This window comes from Mesoplodon densirostris, unplaced genomic scaffold (assembly GCF_025265405.1).
Source record: "Mesoplodon densirostris isolate mMesDen1 unplaced genomic scaffold, mMesDen1 primary haplotype scaffold_44, whole genome shotgun sequence".
NCBI lineage: Eukaryota > Metazoa > Chordata > Mammalia > Artiodactyla > Ziphiidae > Mesoplodon > Mesoplodon densirostris.
Window position 1 is genome coordinate 3,056,479 of NW_026778198.1, and position 22,022 is coordinate 3,078,500.

A 22,022-nucleotide genomic window follows, 5' to 3' on the forward strand; every position below is an offset into this window, starting at 1 on the left:
AGTATTGTGACAAATAGTGATGTAGCACTGTGATATCAGTGGTGAGAGAGCATTTTGATGAGAAGTGCATGGAGCACTGTGATGACAAATTTTATGGAGCATTGTGATGACAATGTTGTGGAGCACTGTGATGACAAGCGCATGGTGCATTGTGATGACATGTGTCATGGAGCATTGTGCTGACAAGCGCATGGAGCATTGTGATGACAAGGGTCATGGAGCATTGTGCTGAGAAAGGCATAGAGCATTGTGATGACAAGGGTCAAAGAGCATTGTGATGAAAAGTTCATGGAGCATTGTGGTTAAAAACGTCACAGAGACTGTTGATGACGAGGGCATGGACCATTGTGATGACAAAGGTCATGAGGAATTGTGATGACTGGAGTCACGGAGCATTGTGATGACAGGGGTCATGGAGCATTGTGATAACAAGGACATGGAGCGTTGTGATGACAAGGGCATGGAACATTGGTCTAATAACTTTCATGGAGTATTGCGATGAGAGTTGGAATGGCACACTGTGATGACAAGGGCATGGAGCATTGTGATGACCATGTCATGCCGTATTGTGAAGACAGGTGTCAGGGAGCATTGTGATCACATATGTAATGGCCCATTGTGATGAGGATGGCATGGAGCATTATGACGCCAAGTGTCACGGAGGATTCTGATGACAAAGGTAATGGAGCATTGTGATGACAATGGCTTGGAGCATTGTGATGACAAGGGTCAGGGAGCATTGTGCTGACAAGTGCATGGAGAATTGTGATGACAAGGGTCATGGAGCATTCTGATGACAAGCTTGTGGAGTATTTTGATGACAATGGCATGGAGCATTGTGATGAAAATGGCATGGGGCATTGTGATGAAAAAGGCATGGAGCCTTTTCATGACAGATTTCAAGGAGCATTCTGATGACAAGTGTCAGGGAGCATTGTGATGACAAGTGTATTGAGAATTGTGGTGACAAAGGTCATGGAGCATTTTGATGAAAAGTGCATGGAGTATTGTGATGACATGCATCATGGAGCGTTGTGATGACAAGTGTTATGGAACATTGTGATCACAAGGGTTTGGAGCATTTTGATGACAGAGGTCATGGATCATTTTGATTTCAAGGAGCATGGAGCATTGTGATGACCAGGACATGAAGCAATGTGATCCCAAAGTTCATGGAGGATTGTGATGACAATGGAAATGGAGCATTGTGATGACAAGTGCATAGAGCATTGTAATGAAAAGGTCATGTAGCATTTTGCTGACAAAGGCATGGAGCATTGTGATGACATGTGTCATGGAGCACTGTGATGACAAGCGTCAAGGAGCATTGTGAATACAGGGGTCATGGAGCATTGGGATGACAAGGGCATGGATCACTTTGATGACAAGGGTCATGGAGCACTGGGCTGAAAATGTTCATGGAGAGTTGTGATGACAGGTGTCATGTAGCAATGTGACGACAAGGGAATGGAGCATTGTGATGACCAGAGTCCTGGATCATTGTGTGGTCAGGTGTCATGCAGTGTTGTGATGACAGTGGTCATGGAGCATTGTGATGATATTGGCAATGGAGCATTGTGATGAGAAGGTCGTGGATCATTGGGCTGAAAATGTTCATGGATTATTGTGATTACAGGGGTCATGGAGCATTGTGATGACAAGGGAATGGATCATGGTGATGTCAAGGTCCTGGAACATTGTGATTAGAAGACCATGGAGACTTGTGTTGGCAAGTCTCATGGAGCATTCTGATGAATAGGGGCATGGAGCATTGTGATTACAGGGGTCTTGGAGCATTGTGATGAAATGGTCATGGATCATTGTGATGAAAAATGCATGGAAACTTGTTATGACAGTGTTCAAGGAGCATACTGATGACAAGGGTCAGGGAGCATTGTGATGACAAGTCTATTGAGCATTGTGATGACAAATGTCATGGAGCTGTGTGATGACAAGGGCATGGAGCAATGTGATGAGAGGGTACATGGAGCATTGTGATGACAATGACATGGAGCATTGTGATGCCAAGGGTCTTCGGGCTTTGTGATGACAAGTCATGGAGCATTTTGATGAGAAGGGCAGGGAGCATTTTGATAACCGGGTCCTGCAGCAATTTGATAAAAAGTGTAATGGAACATTTAGATGGCAGGTGTTATAGAACATTGTGATGGCAGTTGACTTGGAGCTTTGGGATGGAAAGGGTCATGGAGCATTTTGAAGACAGGGCTTATGGAACATTGTGATGGAAGGGGTCATGGAACATTGTGATGACAAGTGGATGTAGCATTGTGATGACAGGGTCATGGATCACTGTGATTCCAGGGGTGAGGGAGTATTGTGATGACTAGTGATGGAACATTGTGATATCTCTGGTGAGAGAGCATTTTGATGAGAAGTGCATGGACCATTGTGATTACAAGGATTATGGAGCATTGCAATGACAAGGTTGTGGACAGTTGTGATGAAATGCACGTGGCACACTGTGATGACAATGGTCATGGAGCATTGTTCAGACAAAGACAGGGAGCATTGTGATGACAAGGGTCACAGAGAATTGTGATGAAAAATTCATGGAGCATTGTGGATACAAAGGTCACAGAGCCTTGTGATGACGCGGGCATGGACCATTGTGATGACAATCTTTATGAAGCATTGTGATGACTGGAGGCACAGAGCATTGTGATGACAGGGGTCATGGAGCACTGTGATGACAAGGGCATGGTGCATTGTGATGACAGGGGCATGGTGCATTGGTCTGACAAGTTTCATAGATTATTGTGATGAGAGTGGGCATGGTGCATTGTGATGACAAGGGCATGGAGCATTGTGATGATAAGGTCATGGAGTATTGTGAAGACAGGTGTCAGGGAGCATTTTGATGATATATGTCATGGCACATTGCGATTACAATGGCATGGAGCATTGTGATGCCAAAGATAATGGAGGTTTGTGATGACAAATATAATGGAGCATTGTGATGATTAGGGCTTGGAGCATTATGATGACAAGGGCCATTGAAAATTTTCATGACAAGTCATGAAGCATTGTGAGGACAAGGTCCTGGAGCATTGTGATGACAAAACCATGGAGCCTTTTGATGACAAGTCTCATGGAGCATACTGATGAAAAGGGGCATGGAGCATTGTGATTACAGGGGTATTGGAACATTTTGATGACAAGGGCAAGGAGCATGGTGAGGAGAAGACCAAGGAGCATTCTGATGGCATGCGTCATTGAGCTTTGTGATGAAAAGGGCATGGAGCATTGTGATAACATTGGTCTTGGAGCACTGTGATGAAAAGTGCATGGATCATTGTGATGAAAAAGGCATGGAGCCTTGTCATGACAGAGTTCAAGGAGCATACAGACAACAAGTGTCAGGGAGCATTTTGATGACAAGTGTATTGAGCATTGTGATGACGAAGGTCATGGAGCATTGTGGTGAGAAGACCATGGATAATTGTGATGAAGAGCGTCATGGGGCTTTGTGATGACAAGTGTTATGGAATATTGTGATCACAAGGGTTTGGAGCATTTTTATGACAGAGGTCATGGAGCATTTTTATTTCTTTGTGATGACAATAGCATGAATCATTATGATGATGGGCATGGTGCATTGTGATGACAGGGTTCATGGATCATTGAGATGAAAAGGGGCATAGAGCATTGTGATTACAGTGTTCTTGGAGCATTGTGATGAGAAGGGTCATGGAGCCTTGTGATGACAAGGCCATAGAACATTTTGATGGCAGGGGTTATGGAGCATTGTTATGACAGGGGTAATGCAGCATTGTGATGGCAAGGGCATGGAGCAATTTGATGAAAAGTGTCATGGAACATTATGATGACAGGTGTTATGGAACATTGTGATGTAAGGGGTCATCGAACATTGTGATGATAAGTGCATGTAGCATTGTGATGACAGGAGTCATGGAACATTGTGATGACAGGGGTGAGGGAGTATTGTGACAAATAGTGATGTAGCATTGTGATATCAGTGGTGAGAGAGCATTTTGATGAGAAGTGAATGGAGCATAGTGATGACAAATTTTATGGAGCATTGTGATGACAATGTTGTGGAGCACTGTGATGACAAGCGCATGGTGCATTGTGATGACATGTGTCATGGGGCATTGTGCTGACAAGCGCATGGAGCATTGTGGTGAAAAGGGTCGTGGAGCATTGAGATGAAAAGGGGCATGGAGCATTGTGATTACAAGGGTCTTGGAGCATTGTGATGACAAGGGCATGGAGCATTGTGATGAGAAGGCCATGGAACCTTCTGTTGACATGCGTCATGGAGCTTTGTGATGACAAGGGCATGGAGCATTGTGATATCAGGGGTCTTGAACATTGTGATGAGAATTATCATGGAACCTTGTGATGACTATGTCGTGGATCATTGTGCTGGCAGGTGTCATGGTGCATTTTTATGACAGGGGTAATGGAGCATTGTGATGAGAAGGGTATGGAACTTTGGTCTGAAATGTTTCATGGATTATTGTGATGAGAGTGGGCATGGAGCATTTTGAAGACAAGGGCACGGAACACTGTGATACATGGGTCATGCAGGAATGTAATGACAAGGGCATGGAGCATTGTGATGAGAAGGGCATCGAGCACTGTGATGACAAGTGTCATGGAGCTGTGTGATGACAAGGGCATGGAGCAATGTGATGAGAGGGTTCATGGAGCATTGTGATGACAATGACATGGAGCATTGTGATGCCAAGGGTCTTGGAGCTTTGTGATGACAAGTCATGGAGCATTTTGATGAGAAGGGCAGTGAGCATTTAATGAACGTGTCATGCAGCAATTTGATAAAAAGTGTAATAGAACATTTTGATCGCAGGGGTTATAGAACATTGTGATGTCAGGGGTCTTGGAGCTTTGGGATGGAAAGGGTCATGGAGCATTTGGATGACAGGGCTTATGGAACATTGCGATGGCAAGGGACATGGAACATTGTGATGATAAGGGGATGTATCATTGTGATGACAGTGTCATGGAACAATGTGATTACAAGGACGAGGGTGTATTGTGATGACTAGTGATGGAACATTGTGATATCTCTGGTGAGAGAGCATTTTGATGAGAAATGCATGAACCACCGTGATTTCAAGGTTTATGGAGCATTGTAATGACAAGGTTTGGAACATTGTGATGAAATGCGCGTGGAACATTGTGATAACAATGGTCATGGAGCATTGTTCTGACAAATACATGGAGCATTGTGATGACAATTTTCTCAGTGAATTGTGATGAAATGTCCATGGAGCATTGTGGTTACAACGGTCACAGAGCCTTGTGATGACGCGGGCATGGACCACTGTGATGACAAACGTTATGAAGCACTGTGATGACTGGAGTAACGGAGCATTGTTATGACAGGGGTCATGGAGCATTGTGATGACAAGGGCATGGAGCATTGTGATGACAGAGGCATGGAGCATTGGTCTGACAAGATTCATTGATTATTGTGATGAGAGTGGGCATGGTGCATTGTGATGATAAGGTCATGGAGTATTGTGAAAACAGGTGTCAGGGAGCATTGTGATGACATATGTCATGGTCCATGGCGATGACAATGGCATGGAGCTTTTTGATACCAAATGTAATGGAGGATTGTGATGACAAATATAATGGAGCATTGTGATGATTAGGGTTTGGAGCATTATGATGACAAGGGCCATTGAAAATTTTGATGACAAGGTCGTGAAGCATTGTGATGACAAGGTCCTGGAGCGTTGTGATGACAAAACCATGGAGCCTTGTGATGACAAGTCTCATGGAGCATACTGATTAAAAGGGGAATGGAGCATTGTGATTACAGGGGTCTTGGAACATTGTGAAGACAAGGGCATGGAGCACTGTGAGGAGAAGGCCAAGGAGCATTCTGATGGCGTGCGTCATTGCACTTTGTGATGACAATGGCATGGACCATTGTGATTACATGGGACTTGGAGCATTGTGATGAAAAAGGCATGGATCATTGTGATGAAAAAGGCATGGAGCCTTGTCATGACAGGGTTCAAGGAGCATACAGACAACAAGTGTCAGGGAGCATGTTGATGACAAGTGTATTGAGCATTGTGATGACGAAGTCATGGAGCATTGTCATGAGAAGACCATGGATAATTGTGATGACGAGCATCCTGGGGCATTGTGATGACAAGTGTTATGAAATATTGTGATCACAAGGGTTTGGAGCATTGTTATGGCAGAGGTCATGGAACAATTTGATTTCGTTGTGATGAGAATAGCATGAAGAATTATGATGATGGGCATAGTGCATTGTGATGACAGGGTTCATGGATCATTGAGATGAAAAGGGGCATAGAGCATTGTGATTACAGTGTTCTTGGAGCATTGTGATGAGAAGGGTCATGGAGCATTGTGATGATATTGGTCATTGACCATTGTGATGAGAAGGTCATGGAGCATTGGGCTGAAAATGTTCATGGAGTATTGTGATGACTGAGGTAATGGAGCCTTGTGATGACAAGGGAATGGAGCATGGTGATGACAAGGTCTTGAAGCATTGTGATGAGATGACCATGGAGACTTGTGATGACAAGTCTAATGGAGCATTCTGATGAAAATGTGCATGGAGCATTGTGATTACGGGTGTCTTGCAACATTGTGATGACAAGGGCATGGAGCTTTTTGAGGAGAAGCCCATGGAACATTCTGATGACATGCGTCATGGAGCTTTGTAATGACAAGTGCATGGACCATTGTGATTACATGGGTCTTGGATCATTGTGATGACAAGGGTCATGGGGCCTTGTGATGACAAGGCCATGGATCATTGTGATGGCAGGGGTTATGGAGCATTGTTATGACAGAGGTAATGCAGCATTGTGATGAGAAGGACATGGAGCATTGGTCGGAAATGTTTCATGGAATATTGTGATGAGAGTCGGCGTGGCGCTTTGTGATGTCAAGGGCACGGTACACTGTGATACATGGGTCATGGAGGATTGTAATGACAAGGGCATGGAGCATTCTGATGAGAAGGGCATCGAGCATTGTGATGACAAGTGTCATGGAGCTTTGTGATGACAAGGGCATGGAGCAATGTGATGAGAGGGTTCATGGAGCATTGTGATGACAATGAAATGGAGCATTGTAATGCCAAGGGTCATGGATCTTAGTGATGACAATGGTCATGGAGCATTTTGATGACAAGTGTGTGGTACATTGTGATGAGAAGGGCAGGGAGCATTTTGATGACCGGGTCATGCAGCAATTTGAAGAAAAGTGTAATGGAACATTTTGATGACAGGGTTATGGAATATTGTGATGTCACGGGTCATGGAACATTGTGATAACAGGGGTGAGGGAGGATTGTGATGACTAGTGATGGAACATTGTGATATCTCATGTGAGAGAGCATTTGGATGAGAAGTGAATGGAGCATTGTGATTACAAGGTTGATGGAGCATAGTGATGACAAAGTTGTGGATCATTGTGATGAAAAGCGCATGGCACATTGTGATGACAAGGGTCATGGAGCATTGTTCTTACAAAGACATGGAGTATTGTGAGGACAAGGGTCACTGAGGATTGTGAGGAAAAGTTTATGGAGCATTGTGGTTACAAACGTCACAGAGCCTTGTGATGACGTGGGCATGGACCGTTGTGATGACAAACTTTATGAATCATTGTGATGACTGGAGTCACGGAGCATTCTAATGACAGGGGACATGGAGCATTGTGATGACAAAGGCATGGAGCATTGTGATGACAGGGTCATGGAGCTTTGGTCTGACAATTTCATAGATTATTGTGATGACAGTGGACATGGTTCATTGTGATGACAAGGGCATGGAACATTGTGATGACAAGGACATGGAGTATTGTGAAGAGAGGTGTCAGGGCATTGTGATGACATATGTCATGGTCCATTGCGATGACAATAGCATGGAGCATTGTGATGCCAAATGTAAGGGAGGATTGTGAAGACAAATATAATGGAGCATTGTGATGAATAGGGCATGGAGCATTATGATGACAAGGGCCATTGAAATTTTCATGACAATGTCGTGAAGCATTGTGATGACAAGGTCCTGGAGCATTGTGATGAGAAAACCATGGAGACTTGTGATGACAAGTCTCATGGAGCACCCTGATGAAAAGGGGCATGGAGGATTCTGATTACAGGGGTCTTGGAACATGGTGATAACAAGGGCATGGAGAAATGTGACGACAAGGGCATGGAGCATTGGTCTAATAAGTTTCATGGATTATTGTGATGACAGTTGGAATGGCACATTGTGATGACAAGGGCATGGAGGATTGTGATGACCAGGTCATGCAGTATTGTCAAGAGAGGTGTCAGGGAGCATTGTGATGACATATGTAATGGCCCATTGTGATGAAAATGGCATGGAGCATTGTGATGCCAAGTGTCAAGGAGGATTCTGATGACAAAGGTAATGGAGCATTTTGGTGACAATGGCTTGGAACATTGTGATGACAAGGGTCAGGGAGCATTGTGCTGACAAGTGCATGGAGAATTGTGATGACAAGTGTCATGGAGCATTCTGATGACAAGCTTGTGGAGTATTTTTATGACAATGGCATGGAGCATTAGGAGGAAAACGGCATGGGGCAATGTGAAGAAAAAGGCATGGAGCCTTTTCGTGACAGGGTTCAAGGAGCATTATGTTGACAAGTGTCAGGGAGCATTGTGATGACAAGTGTATTGAGAATTGTGATGACAAATTTCATGGAGCACTGTGATGAAAAGGGCATGGAGTATTGTGATGACAGACATCATGGATCATAGTGATGACAAGTGTTATGGAACATTGTGATCACAAGGGTTTGGAGCATTGTGATGACAGAGGTCATGGATCATTTTCATTTCAAGGAGCATGGAGCATTGTGATGACAAGGGCATGAAGCAATGTGACCCCGAGATTCATTGAGGATTGTGATGACAATGGTAATGGAGTATTGTGATGATAAGCACATAGAGCATTGTAATGACAAGGTCATGTAGCATTTTGCTGACAAAGGCATGGAGCATTGTGATGACAGGTGTCATGGAGCACTGTGATGACAAGCGTCATGGAGCATTGTGAATACAGGGGTCATGGAGCATTGGGATGAGAAGGGCATAGATAATTGTGATGACAAGGGTCATGGAGCATTGGGCTGAAAATGTTCATGAAGAGTTGTGATGACAGGGGTCATGGAGCATTGTGATTACAGCGGTCTTGGAGCATTGTGATGACAAGAGTCCCGGATCATTGTGTTGTCTGGTGTGATGGAGTGTTGTGATGACAGTGGTCTTGGAGCATTGTGATGATATTGGTCATGGAGCATTGTGATGAGAATGTCATGGAGCATTGGGCTGAAAATTTTCATGGAGTATTGTGATGACAGGGGTCATGGAGCATTGTGATGACAAGGGAATGGAGCATGGTGATGACAAGGTCCTGGAGCATTGTTATGAGATGACCAAGGAGACTTGTGATGACAAATCTCATGGAGCATTCTGATGAAAAGGGGCATGGAGCATTGTGATTACTGGGGTCTTCGAGCATTGTGATGACAAGGGCATGGAGCATTTTGAGGAGAAGGCCATGGAACTTTCTGATGACATGCGTCATCGAGCTTTGTTATGACTAGGGCATTGAGCATTGTGATTACAGGGGTCTTGGGCTATTTTGATGACAAGGGTCCTGGAGCCTTGTGATGACAAGGCCGTGGAACATTGTGATGGCAGGGGTCATGGAGCATTGTTATGACAGAGGAAATGGAGCATTGTGATGAGAAGGGCATTGAGCATTGGTCTGAAATGTTTCATGGATTATAGTGATGAGATGGGGCATGGACCATTGTGATGACAAGGGCACGGAACACTGTGATACATGGGTCATGGAGGATTGTAATGACAAGGGCATGGAGCATTGTGATGAGAAAGGCATCGAGCATTGTGATGACAAGTGTCATTGAGCTTTGTGATGACAAGGGCAAGGAGCAATGTGATGACTGGGTTCATGGAGCATTGTGATGACAAAGACATGGAGCATTGTGATGCCAAGTGTCATGGAGCTTTGGGATGACAAAGGTCATGGAGCATTTTGATGACAAGGGTGTGGTGCATTGTGATGAGAAAGGCAGGCAGCATTTTGATGACAGGGTCATGCAGCAATTTGATGAAAAGTGTAATGTAATATTTTGATGACAGGGGTTATAGAACATTGTGATGCCAGGGGTCATAGAGCTTTGGGATGAAAATGGTCATGGAGCATTTTGATGACAGGGGTTATGGAACATTGTGATGTCAGGGGTCATGGAAAATTGTGCTGATAAGGGGATGTAGCATTGTGATGACAGGGGTCATGGAACATTGTGATAACAGGGGTGAGGGAGGATTGTGATGATAAGTGATGGAACATTGTGATATCTCATGTGAGAGAGCATTTGGATGAGAAGTGCATGGAGAATTGTGATTACAAGGTTTATGGAGCATAGCGATGACAAGGTTGTGGATCATTGTGATGAAGAGCACATGGCACATTGTGATGACAAGGGTCATGGAGCATTGTTCTGAAAAAGGCATGGAGCATTGTGATGAGAAGTGCATGGAACATTCTGATGATATGCATCATGGAGCTTTGTGATGACAAGGGCAAGGAGCATTATGATTACAGTGGTCTTGGAGCACTGTGATGAAAAGGGCATGGATCATTGTGATGAAAAAGGCATGGAGCCGTGTCATGACAGAGTTCATGGAGCATACTGACGACAAGTGTCAGGGAGCATTGTGATGAAAAGAGTATTGAGAATTGTGATGACAAAGGTCATGGAGCCTTGTGATGAGAAGACCATGGATAATAGTGATGATTAGCGTCATGGGGTTTTGTGATGATAAGTGTTATGCAACCTTGTGATCACCAGGGTTTGGAGCATTGTGATGACAGAGGTCATGGAGCATTTTGATTTCATTGTGATGACAATAGCCTGAAGCATTATGATGATGGGCATGGTTCATTGTGATGACAGGGTTCATGGAGCATTGTGATGAAAAGGGGCATGGAGCATTGTGATTACAGGAGTTTGGAGCATTGTGATGAGAAGGGTCATGGAGCCTTGTGATGACAGGGGTCATGGAGCATTGTGATGACCAGGGAATGGAGCATGGTGATGACAAGGGCACGGTACACTGTGATACATGGGTCATGGAGGATTGTAATGACAAGGACATGGAGCATTATGATGAGAAGGGCATCGAGCATTGTGATGACAAGTGTCATGGAGATTTGTGATGACAAGGGCATGGAGCAATGTGAAGAGAGTTTTCATGGAGCATTGTGATGACAATGACATGGAGCATTGTGATGCCAAGGGTCATGGAGCTTTGTGATGACAAAGGTCATGGAGCATTTTGATGACCAGCGTGTGGTGCATTGTTATGAGTAGGGCAGGGAGCATTTTGATGGCAGGGTCATGCAGCAATTTGATGAAAAGTGCAATGGAACATTTTGATGACAGTGGTTATAGAACACTGTGATTCCAGGGGTCATGGAGCTTTGGGATGAAAAGGGTCATGGAGCATTTTGATGACAGTGGTTATGGAACATTGTGATGTCAGGGGTCATGGAACATTGTGCTGATAAGGGGATGTAGCATTGTGATAACAGGGGTCATGGAACATTGTGATAACAGGGTTGAGGGAGGAATGTGATGACTAGTGATGGAACATTGTGATATCTCATGTGAGAGAGCATTTGGATGAGAAGTGCATGGAGCATTGTGATTGCAGTGGTCTTGGAACATTGCGATGAAAAGGCATGGATCATTGTGATGATAAAGGCATGGAGCCTTGTCATGACAGGGTTCATGGAGCATACTGACGACAAGTGTCAGGGAGCATTGTGATGAAAAGTGTATTGAGCATCGTGATGACAAAGATCATGGAGCATTGTGATGATAAGACCATGGATAATTGTGATGCTGAGCGTCATGGGGTGCTGTGATGATAAGTTTTATGGAACATTGTGATCACAAGGGTTTGTAGCATTATGATGTCAGAGGTCATGGAGAATATTAATTTCATTGTGATGACAATAGACTGAAGTATTATGATGATGGGCATCGTGCACTGTGATGACAGGGTTCAGGGAGCATTGAGATGAAAAGGGGCATGGAGCATTGTGATGACCAGGGTCATGGAGCATTGTGCTGAGAAAGGCATAGAGCATTGTGATGACAAGGGTCAAAGAGCATTGTGATGAAAAGTTCATGGAGCATAGGGGTTAAAAATGTCACAGAGACTGTTGATGGTGAGGGCATGGACCATTGTGATGACAAAGTTCATGAAGCATTGTGATGACTGGAGTAACGGAGCATTGTGATGACAGGGGTCATGGAGCATTGTGATAACAAGGGCATGGAGAATTGTGATGACAAGGGCATGGAACATTGGTCTAATAACTTTCATGGTTTGTTGCGATGACAGTTGGAATGGCCTACTGTGATGACAAGGGCATGGAGCATTGTGATGACCAGGTCATGCAGTATTGTGAAGATAAGTGTCAGGGAGCATTGTGTTGACATATGTAATGGCCCATTGTGATGACAATGGCATGTAGCACTGTGATGCCAAGTGTCATGGAGGATTCTGATGAGAAAGGTAATGGAGCATTGTGATGACAAGGGTCCGGGAGCATTCTGATGACAAGCTTGTGGAGTATTTTGATGACAATGGTATGGAACATTGTGATGAAAATGGCATGGGGCATTGTGATGAAAAAAGCATGGAGCCTTTTCGTGATGGGTTTCAAGGAGCATTCTGATGACAAGTGTCAGGGAGCATTGTGATCACAAGTGTATTGAGAATTGTGATGACAAAGGTCATGGAGCATTGTGATGAAAAGGGCATGGAGTATTGTGATGACAGGCATCATGGAGTGTTGTGATGACAAGTGTTATGGAACAATGTGATCACAAGGGTTTGGAGCATTGTGATGACAGAGGTCATGGATCATTTTGATTTCAAGGAGCATGGAGCATTGTGATGACAAGGGCATGAAGCAATGTGATTCCAAGGTTGATGGAGGATTGTGATGACAATGGAAATGGAGTATTGTGATGACAAGCGCATAGAGGATTGTAATGACAAGGTCATTTAGCATTTTGCTGACAAAGACATGGAGCATTGTGATGACAATGGCATGGAGCATTGTGATGCCAAGTGTCATGGAGGATTCTGATGACAATGGTAATGGAGCATTGTGATGACAATGGCTTGGAGCATTGTGATGACAAGGGTCAGGGAGCATTGTGCTGACAAGTGCATGGAGAATTGTGATGACAAGTGTCATGGAGCATTCTGATGACAAGCCTGTGGTGTATTTTGATGACAATGGCATGCGGCATTGGGATGAAAACGGCATGTGGCTTTGTGTTGAAAAAGACATGGAGCCTTTTTGTGACAGGGTTCAAGGAGCATTCTGAGGACAAGTGTCAGCGAGCATTGTGATGACAAGTTTATTGAGAATTTTGATGACAAAGGTCATGGAGCCTTGTGATGAGACGACCATGGATCATTGTGATGATGAGCATCATGGGGTGTTGTGATGATAAGAGTTATGCAACATTGTGATCACCAGGATTTTGAGCATTGTGATGACAGAGGTCATGGAGCATTTTGATTTGATTGTGATGACAATTGCCTGAAGCATTATGATGATGGGCATTGTTCATTGTGCTGACAGGGTTCCTAGGAGCATTGAGATGAAAAGGGGCATGGAGCATTTTGATTACAGGGGTCTTAGTGCTTTGTGATGACAAGAGCAGGGAGCATTGTGATGAGAAGTCCATGGAACATTCTGATGACATGCGTCATGGAGCTTTGGATGGCAAGGGCATGGAGCATTGTGATTACAGGGATCTTGGAGCATTTTGATGAAAAGGGCATGGATCATTGTGATGAAAAAGGCATGGAGCCGTGTCATGATAGGGTTCATGGAGCATACTGACGACAATTGTCAGGGAGCACTGTGATGAAAAGTGTATTGAGAATTGTGATGACAAAGGTCATGGAGAATTGTGATGAAAAGTGTATGGAGTATTGTGATGACAGGCATCTTGGAGCGTTGTGAGGACAATTGTTATGGAACATTGTGATCACAAGGCTTTGGAGCATTGTGATGACAGAGGTCATGGATCATTTTGATTTCAAGGAGTATGTAGCATTGTGATGACAAGGGCATGAAGCAATGTGATCCCAAGGTTCATGGAGGATTGTGATGACAATGGTAATTGAGTATTGTGATGACAAGCGCATAGAGCATTGTAATGACAAGGCCATGTAGCATTTTGCTGACAAAGGCATGGAGCATTGTGATGACAGGTGTCATGGAGCACTGTGATGACAAGCGTCACGGAGCACTGTGAATACAGGGGTCATGGAACATTGGGATGACAAGGGCATGGATCATTGTGATGACAAGGGTCATGGAGCATTGGGCTGAAAATGTTCATGGAGTATTATGATGACAGGGGTCATGGAGCATTGTGATTACAGGGGTCTTGGAGCATTGTGATGACAAGAGTCCCGGATCATTGTGTTGTCAGGTGTCATGGAGTGTTGTGATGACAGTGGTCATGGAGCATTGTGATGATATTGGTCATGGAGCATTGTGATGAGAAGGTCATGGAGCATTGGGCTGAAAATGTTCATGGAGTATTGTGATGACAGGAGTCATGGAGCATTGTGATGACAAGGGAATGGAGCATGGTGATGACAAGGTCTTGGAGCATTGTTATGAGTTGACCATGGAGACTTGTGATGACAAATATCATGGAGCCTTCTGATGAAAAGGGGCATGGAGCATTGTGATTACGAGTGTCTTGGAGCATTGTGATGACAAGGGCATGGAGCATTGTGAGGAGAAGGCCATGGAACATTCTGATGACATGCGTCATGGAGCTCTGTGATGACAAGGGCATGGAGCATTGTGATTACATGGGTTTTGGAGCATTGTGATGACAATGGTCATTTAGTCTTGTGATCACAAGGCCGTGGAACATTGTGATGGCAGGGGTCATGGAGCATTGTTGACAGTGGTAATGGAGCATTGTGATGAGAAGTGCATTGAGCATTGGTCTGAAATGTTTCATGGATTATTGTGATGAGAGTGGGCATGGCGCATTGTGATGACAAGGGCACGGTACAATGTGATACATGGGTGATGGAGGATTGTAATGACAAGGACATGGAGCATTGTGATGAGAAGGGCATCGAGCATTGTGATGACAAGTGTCATGTTGCTTTGTGATGACAAGTGCATGGAGCAATGTGATGAGAGGGTTCATGGAGCATTGTGATGACAATGAAATGGAGCATTGTAATGCCAAGGGTCATGGATCTTAGTGATGACAATGGTCATGGAGCATTTTGATGACAAGTGTGTGGTACATTGTGATGAGAAGGGCAGGGAGCATTTTGATGACCGGGTCATGCAGCAATTTGAAGAAAAGTGTAATGGAACATTTTGATGACAGGGTTATGGAATATTGTGATGTCAGGGGTCATGGAACATTGTGATAACAGGGGTGAGGGAGGATTGTGATGACTAGTGATGGAACATTGTGATATCTCATGTGAGAGAGCATTTGGATGAGAAGTGAATGGAGCATTGTGATTACAAGGTTGATGGAGCATAGTGATGACAAAGTTGTGGATCATTGTGATGAAAAGCGCATGGCACATTGTGATGACAAGGGTCATGGAGCATTGTTCTTACAAAGACATGGAGTATTGTGAGGACAAGGGTCACTGAGGATTGTGAGGAAAAGTTTATGGAGCATTGTGGTTACAAACGTCACAGAGCCTTGTGATGACGTGGGCATGGACCGTTGTGATGACAAACTTTATGAATCATTGTGATGACTGGAGTCACGGAGCATTCTAATGACAGGGGACATGGAGCATTGTGATGACAAAGGCATGGAGCATTGTGATGACAGGGTCATGGAGCTTTGGTCTGACAATTTCATAGATTATTGTGATGACAGTGGACATGGTTCATTGTGATGACAAGGGCATGGAACATTGTGATGACAAGGACATGGAGTATTGTGAAGAGAGGTGTCAGGGCATTGTGATGACATATGTCATGGTCCATTGCGATGACAATAGCATGGAGCATTGTGATGCCAAATGTAAGGGAGGATTGTGAAGACAAATATAATGGAGCATTGTGATGAATAGGGCATGGAGCATTATGATGACAAGGGCCATTGAAATTTTCATGACAATGTCGTGAAGCATTGTGATGACAAGGTCCTGGAGCATTGTGATGAGAAAACCATGGAGACTTGTGATGACAAGTCTCATGGAGCACCCTGATGAAAAGGGGCATGGAGGATTCTGATTACAGGGGTCTTGGAACATGGTGATAACAAGGGCATGGAGAAATGTGACGACAAGGGCATGGAGCATTGGTCTAATAAGTTTCATGGATTATTGTGATGACAGTTGGAATGGCACATTGTGATGACAAGGGCATGGAGGATTGTGATGACCAGGTCATGCAGTATTGTCAAGAGAGGTGTCAGGGAGCATTGTGATGACATATGTAATGGCCCATTGTGATGAAAATGGCATGGAGCATTGTGATGCCAAGTGTCAAGGAGGATTCTGATGACAAAGGTAATGGAGCATTTTGGTGACAATGGCTTGGAACATTGTGATGACAAGGGTCAGGGAGCATTGTGCTGACAAGTGCATGGAGAATTGTGATGACAAGTGTCATGGAGCATTCTGATGACAAGCTTGTGGAGTATTTTTATGACAATGGCATGGAGCATTAGGAGGAAAACGGCATGGGGCAATGTGAAGAAAAAGGCATGGAGCCTTTTCGTGACAGGGTTCAAGGAGCATTATGTTGACAAGTGTCAGGGAGCATTGTGATGACAAGTGTATTGAGAATTGTGATGACAAATTTCATGGAGCACTGTGATGAAAAGGGCATGGAGTATTGTGATGACAGACATCATGGATCATAGTGATGACAAGTGTTATGGAACATTGTGATCACAAGGGTTTGGAGCATTGTGATGACAGAGGTCATGGATCATTTTCATTTCAAGGAGCATGGAGCATTGTGATGACAAGGGCATGAAGCAATGTGACCCCGAGATTCATTGAGGATTGTGATGACAATGGTAATGGAGTATTGTGATGATAAGCACATAGAGCATTGTAATGACAAGGTCATGTAGCATTTTGCTGACAAAGGCATGGAGCATTGTGATGACAGGTGTCATGGAGCACTGTGATGACAAGCGTCATGGAGCATTGTGAATACAGGGGTCATGGAGCATTGGGATGAGAAGGGCATAGATAATTGTGATGACAAGGGTCATGGAGCATTGGGCTGAAAATGTTCATGAAGAGTTGTGATGACAGGGGTCATGGAGCATTGTGATTACAGCGGTCTTGGAGCATTGTGATGACAAGAGTCCCGGATCATTGTGTTGTCTGGTGTGATGGAGTGTTGTGATGACAGTGGTCTTGGAGCATTGTGATGATATTGGTCATGGAGCATTGTGATGAGAATGTCATGGAGCATTGGGCTGAAAATTTTCATGGAGTATTGTGATGACAGGGGTCATGGAGCATTGTGATGACAAGGGAATGGAGCATGGTGATGACAAGGTCCTGGAGCATTGTTATGAGATGACCAAGGAGACTTGTGATGACAAATCTCATGGAGCATTCTGATGAAAAGGGGCATGGAGCATTGTGATTACTGGGGTCTTCGAGCATTGTGATGACAAGGGCATGGAGCATTTTGAGGAGAAGGCCATGGAACTTTCTGATGACATGCGTCATCGAGCTTTGTTATGACTAGGGCATTGAGCATTGTGATTACAGGGGTCTTGGGCTATTTTGATGACAAGGGTCCTGGAGCCTTGTGATGACAAGGCCGTGGAACATTGTGATGGCAGGGGTCATGGAGCATTGTTATGACAGAGGAAATGGAGCATTGTGATGAGAAGGGCATTGAGCATTGGTCTGAAATGTTTCATGGATTATAGTGATGAGATGGGGCATGGACCATTGTGATGACAAGGGCACGGAACACTGTGATACATGGGTCATGGAGGATTGTAATGACAAGGGCATGGAGCATTGTGATGAGAAAGGCATCGAGCATTGTGATGACAAGTGTCATTGAGCTTTGTGATGACAAGGGCAAGGAGCAATGTGATGACTGGGTTCATGGAGCATTGTGATGACAAAGACATGGAGCATTGTGATGCCAAGTGTCATGGAGCTTTGGGATGACAAAGGTCATGGAGCATTTTGATGACAAGGGTGTGGTGCATTGTGATGAGAAAGGCAGGCAGCATTTTGATGACAGGGTCATGCAGCAATTTGATGAAAAGTGTAATGTAATATTTTGATGACAGGGGTTATAGAACATTGTGATGCCAGGGGTCATAGAGCTTTGGGATGAAAATGGTCATGGAGCATTTTGATGACAGGGGTTATGGAACATTGTGATGTCAGGGGTCATGGAAAATTGTGCTGATAAGGGGATGTAGCATTGTGATGACAGGGGTCATGGAACATTGTGATAACAGGGGTGAGGGAGGATTGTGATGATAAATGATGGAACATTGTGATATCTCATGTGAGAGAGCATTTGGATGAGAAGTGCATGGAGAATTGTGATTACAAGGTTTATGGAGCATAGCGATGACAAGGTTGTGGATCATTGTGATGAAGAGCACATGGCACATTGTGATGACAAGGGTCATGGAGCATTGTTCTGAAAAAGGCATGGAGCATTGTGATGAGAAGTGCATGGAACATTCTGATGATATGCATCATGGAGCTTTGTGATGACAAGGGCAAGGAGCATTATGATTACAGTGGTCTTGGAGCACTGTGATGAAAAGGGCATGGATCATTGTGATGAAAAAGGCATGGAGCCGTGTCATGACAGAGTTCATGGAGCATACTGACGACAAGTGTCAGGGAGCATTGTGATGAAAAGAGTATTGAGAATTGTGATGACAAAGGTCATGGAGCCTTGTGATGAGAAGACCATGGATAATAGTGATGATTAGCGTCATGGGGTTTTGTGATGATAAGTGTTATGCAACCTTGTGATCACCAGGGTTTGGAGCATTGTGATGACAGAGGTCATGGAGCATTTTGATTTCATTGTGATGACAATAGCCTGAAGCATTATGATGATGGGCATGGTTCATTGTGATGACAGGGTTCATGGAGCATTGTGATGAAAAGGGGCATGGAGCATTGTGATTACAGGAGTTTGGAGCATTGTGATGAGAAGGGTCATGGAGCCTTGTGATGACAGGGGTCATGGAGCATTGTGATGACCAGGGAATGGAGCATGGTGATGACAAGGGCACGGTACACTGTGATACATGGGTCATGGAGGATTGTAATGACAAGGACATGGAGCATTATGATGAGAAGGGCATCGAGCATTGTGATGACAAGTGTCATGGAGATTTGTGATGACAAGGGCATGGAGCAATGTGAAGAGAGTTTTCATGGAGCATTGTGATGACAATGACATGGAGCATTGTGATGCCAAGGGTCATGGAGCTTTGTGATGACAAAGGTCATGGAGCATTTTGATGACCAGCGTGTGGTGCATTGTTATGAGTAGGGCAGGGAGCATTTTGATGGCAGGGTCATGCAGCAATTTGATGAAAAGTGCAATGGAACATTTTGATGACAGTGGTTATAGAACACTGTGATTCCAGGGGTCATGGAGCTTTGGGATGAAAAGGGTCATGGAGCATTTTGATGACAGTGGTTATGGAACATTGTGATGTCAGGGGTCATGGAACATTGTGCTGATAAGGGGATGTAGCATTGTGATAACAGGGGTCATGGAACATTGTGATAACAGGGTTGAGGGAGGAATGTGATGACTAGTGATGGAACATTGTGATATCTCATGTGAGAGAGCATTTGGATGAGAAGTGCATGGAGCATTGTGATTGCAGTGGTCTTGGAACATTGCGATGAAAAGGCATGGATCATTGTGATGATAAAGGCATGGAGCCTTGTCATGACAGGGTTCATGGAGCATACTGACGACAAGTGTCAGGGAGCATTGTGATGAAAAGTGTATTGAGCATCGTGATGACAAAGATCATGGAGCATTGTGATGATAAGACCATGGATAATTGTGATGCTGAGCGTCATGGAGTGCTGTGATGATAAGTTTTATGGAACATTGTGATCACAAGGGTTTGTAGCATTATGATGTCAGAGGTCATGGAGAATATTAATTTCATTGTGATGACAATAGACTGAAGTATTATGATGATGGGCATCGTGCACTGTGATGACAGGGTTCAGGGAGCATTGAGATGAAAAGGGGCATGGAGCATTGTGATGACCAGGGTCATGGAGCATTGTGCTGAGAAAGGCATAGAGCATTGTGATGACAAGGGTCAAAGAGCATTGTGATGAAAAGTTCATGGAGCATAGGGGTTAAAAATGTCACAGAGACTGTTGATGGTGAGGGCATGGACCATTGTGATGACAAAGTTCATGAAGCATTGTGATGACTGGAGTAACGGAGCATTGTGATGACAGGGGTCATGGAGCATTGTGATAACAAGGGCATGGAGAATTGTGATGACAAGGGCATGGAACATTGGTCTAATAACTTTCATGGTTTGTTGCGATGACAGTTGGAATGGCCTACTGTGATGACAAGGGCATGGAGCATTGTGATGACCAGGTCATGCAGTATTGTGAAGATAAGTGTCAGGGAGCATTGTGTTGACATATGTAATGGCCCATTGTGATGACAATGGCATGTAGCACTGTGATGCCAAGTGTCATGGAGGATTCTGATGAGAAAGGTAATGGAGCATTGTGATGACAAGGGTCCGGGAGCATTCTGATGACAAGCTTGTGGAGTATTTTGATGACAATGGTATGGAACATTGTGATGAAAATGGCATGGGGCATTGTGATGAAAAAAGCATGGAGCCTTTTCGTGATGGGTTTCAAGGAGCATTCTGATGACAAGTGTCAGGGAGCATTGTGATCACAAGTGTATTGAGAATTGTGATGACAAAGGTCATGGAGCATTGTGATGAAAAGGGCATGGAGTATTGTGATGACAGGCATCATGGAGTGTTGTGATGACAAGTGTTATGGAACAATGTGATCACAAGGGTTTGGAGCATTGTGATGACAGAGGTCATGGATAATTTTGATTTCAAGGAGCATGGAGCATTGTGATGACAAGGGCATGAAGCAATGTGATTCCAAGGTTGATGGAGGATTGTGATGACAATGGAAATGGAGTATTGTGATGACAAGCGCATAGAGGATTGTAATGACAAGGTCATTTAGCATTTTGCTGACAAAGACATGGAGCATTGTGATGACAATGGCATGGAGCATTGTGATGCCAAGTGTCATGGAGGATTCTGATGACAATGGTAATGGAGCATTGTGATGACAATGGCTTGGAGCATTGTGATGACAAGGGTCAGGGAGCATTGTGCTGACAAGTGCATGGAGAATTGTGATGACAAGTGTCATGGAGCATTCTGATGACAAGCCTGTGGTGTATTTTGATGACAATGGCATGCGGCATTGGGATGAAAACGGCATGTGGCTTTGTGTTGAAAAAGACATGGAGCCTTTTTGTGACAGGGTTCAAGGAGCATTCTGAGGACAAGTGTCAGCGAGCATTGTGATGACAAGTTTATTGAGAATTTTGATGACAAAGGTCATGGAGCCTTGTGATGAGACGACCATGGATCATTGTGATGATGAGCATCATGGGGTGTTGTGATGATAAGAGTTATGCAACATTGTGATCACCAGGATTTTGAGCATTGTGATGACAGAGGTCATGGAGCATTTTGATTTGATTGTGATGACAATTGCCTGAAGCATTATGATGATGGGCATTGTTCATTGTGCTGACAGGGTTCCTAGGAGCATTGAGATGAAAAGGGGCATGGAGCATTTTGAT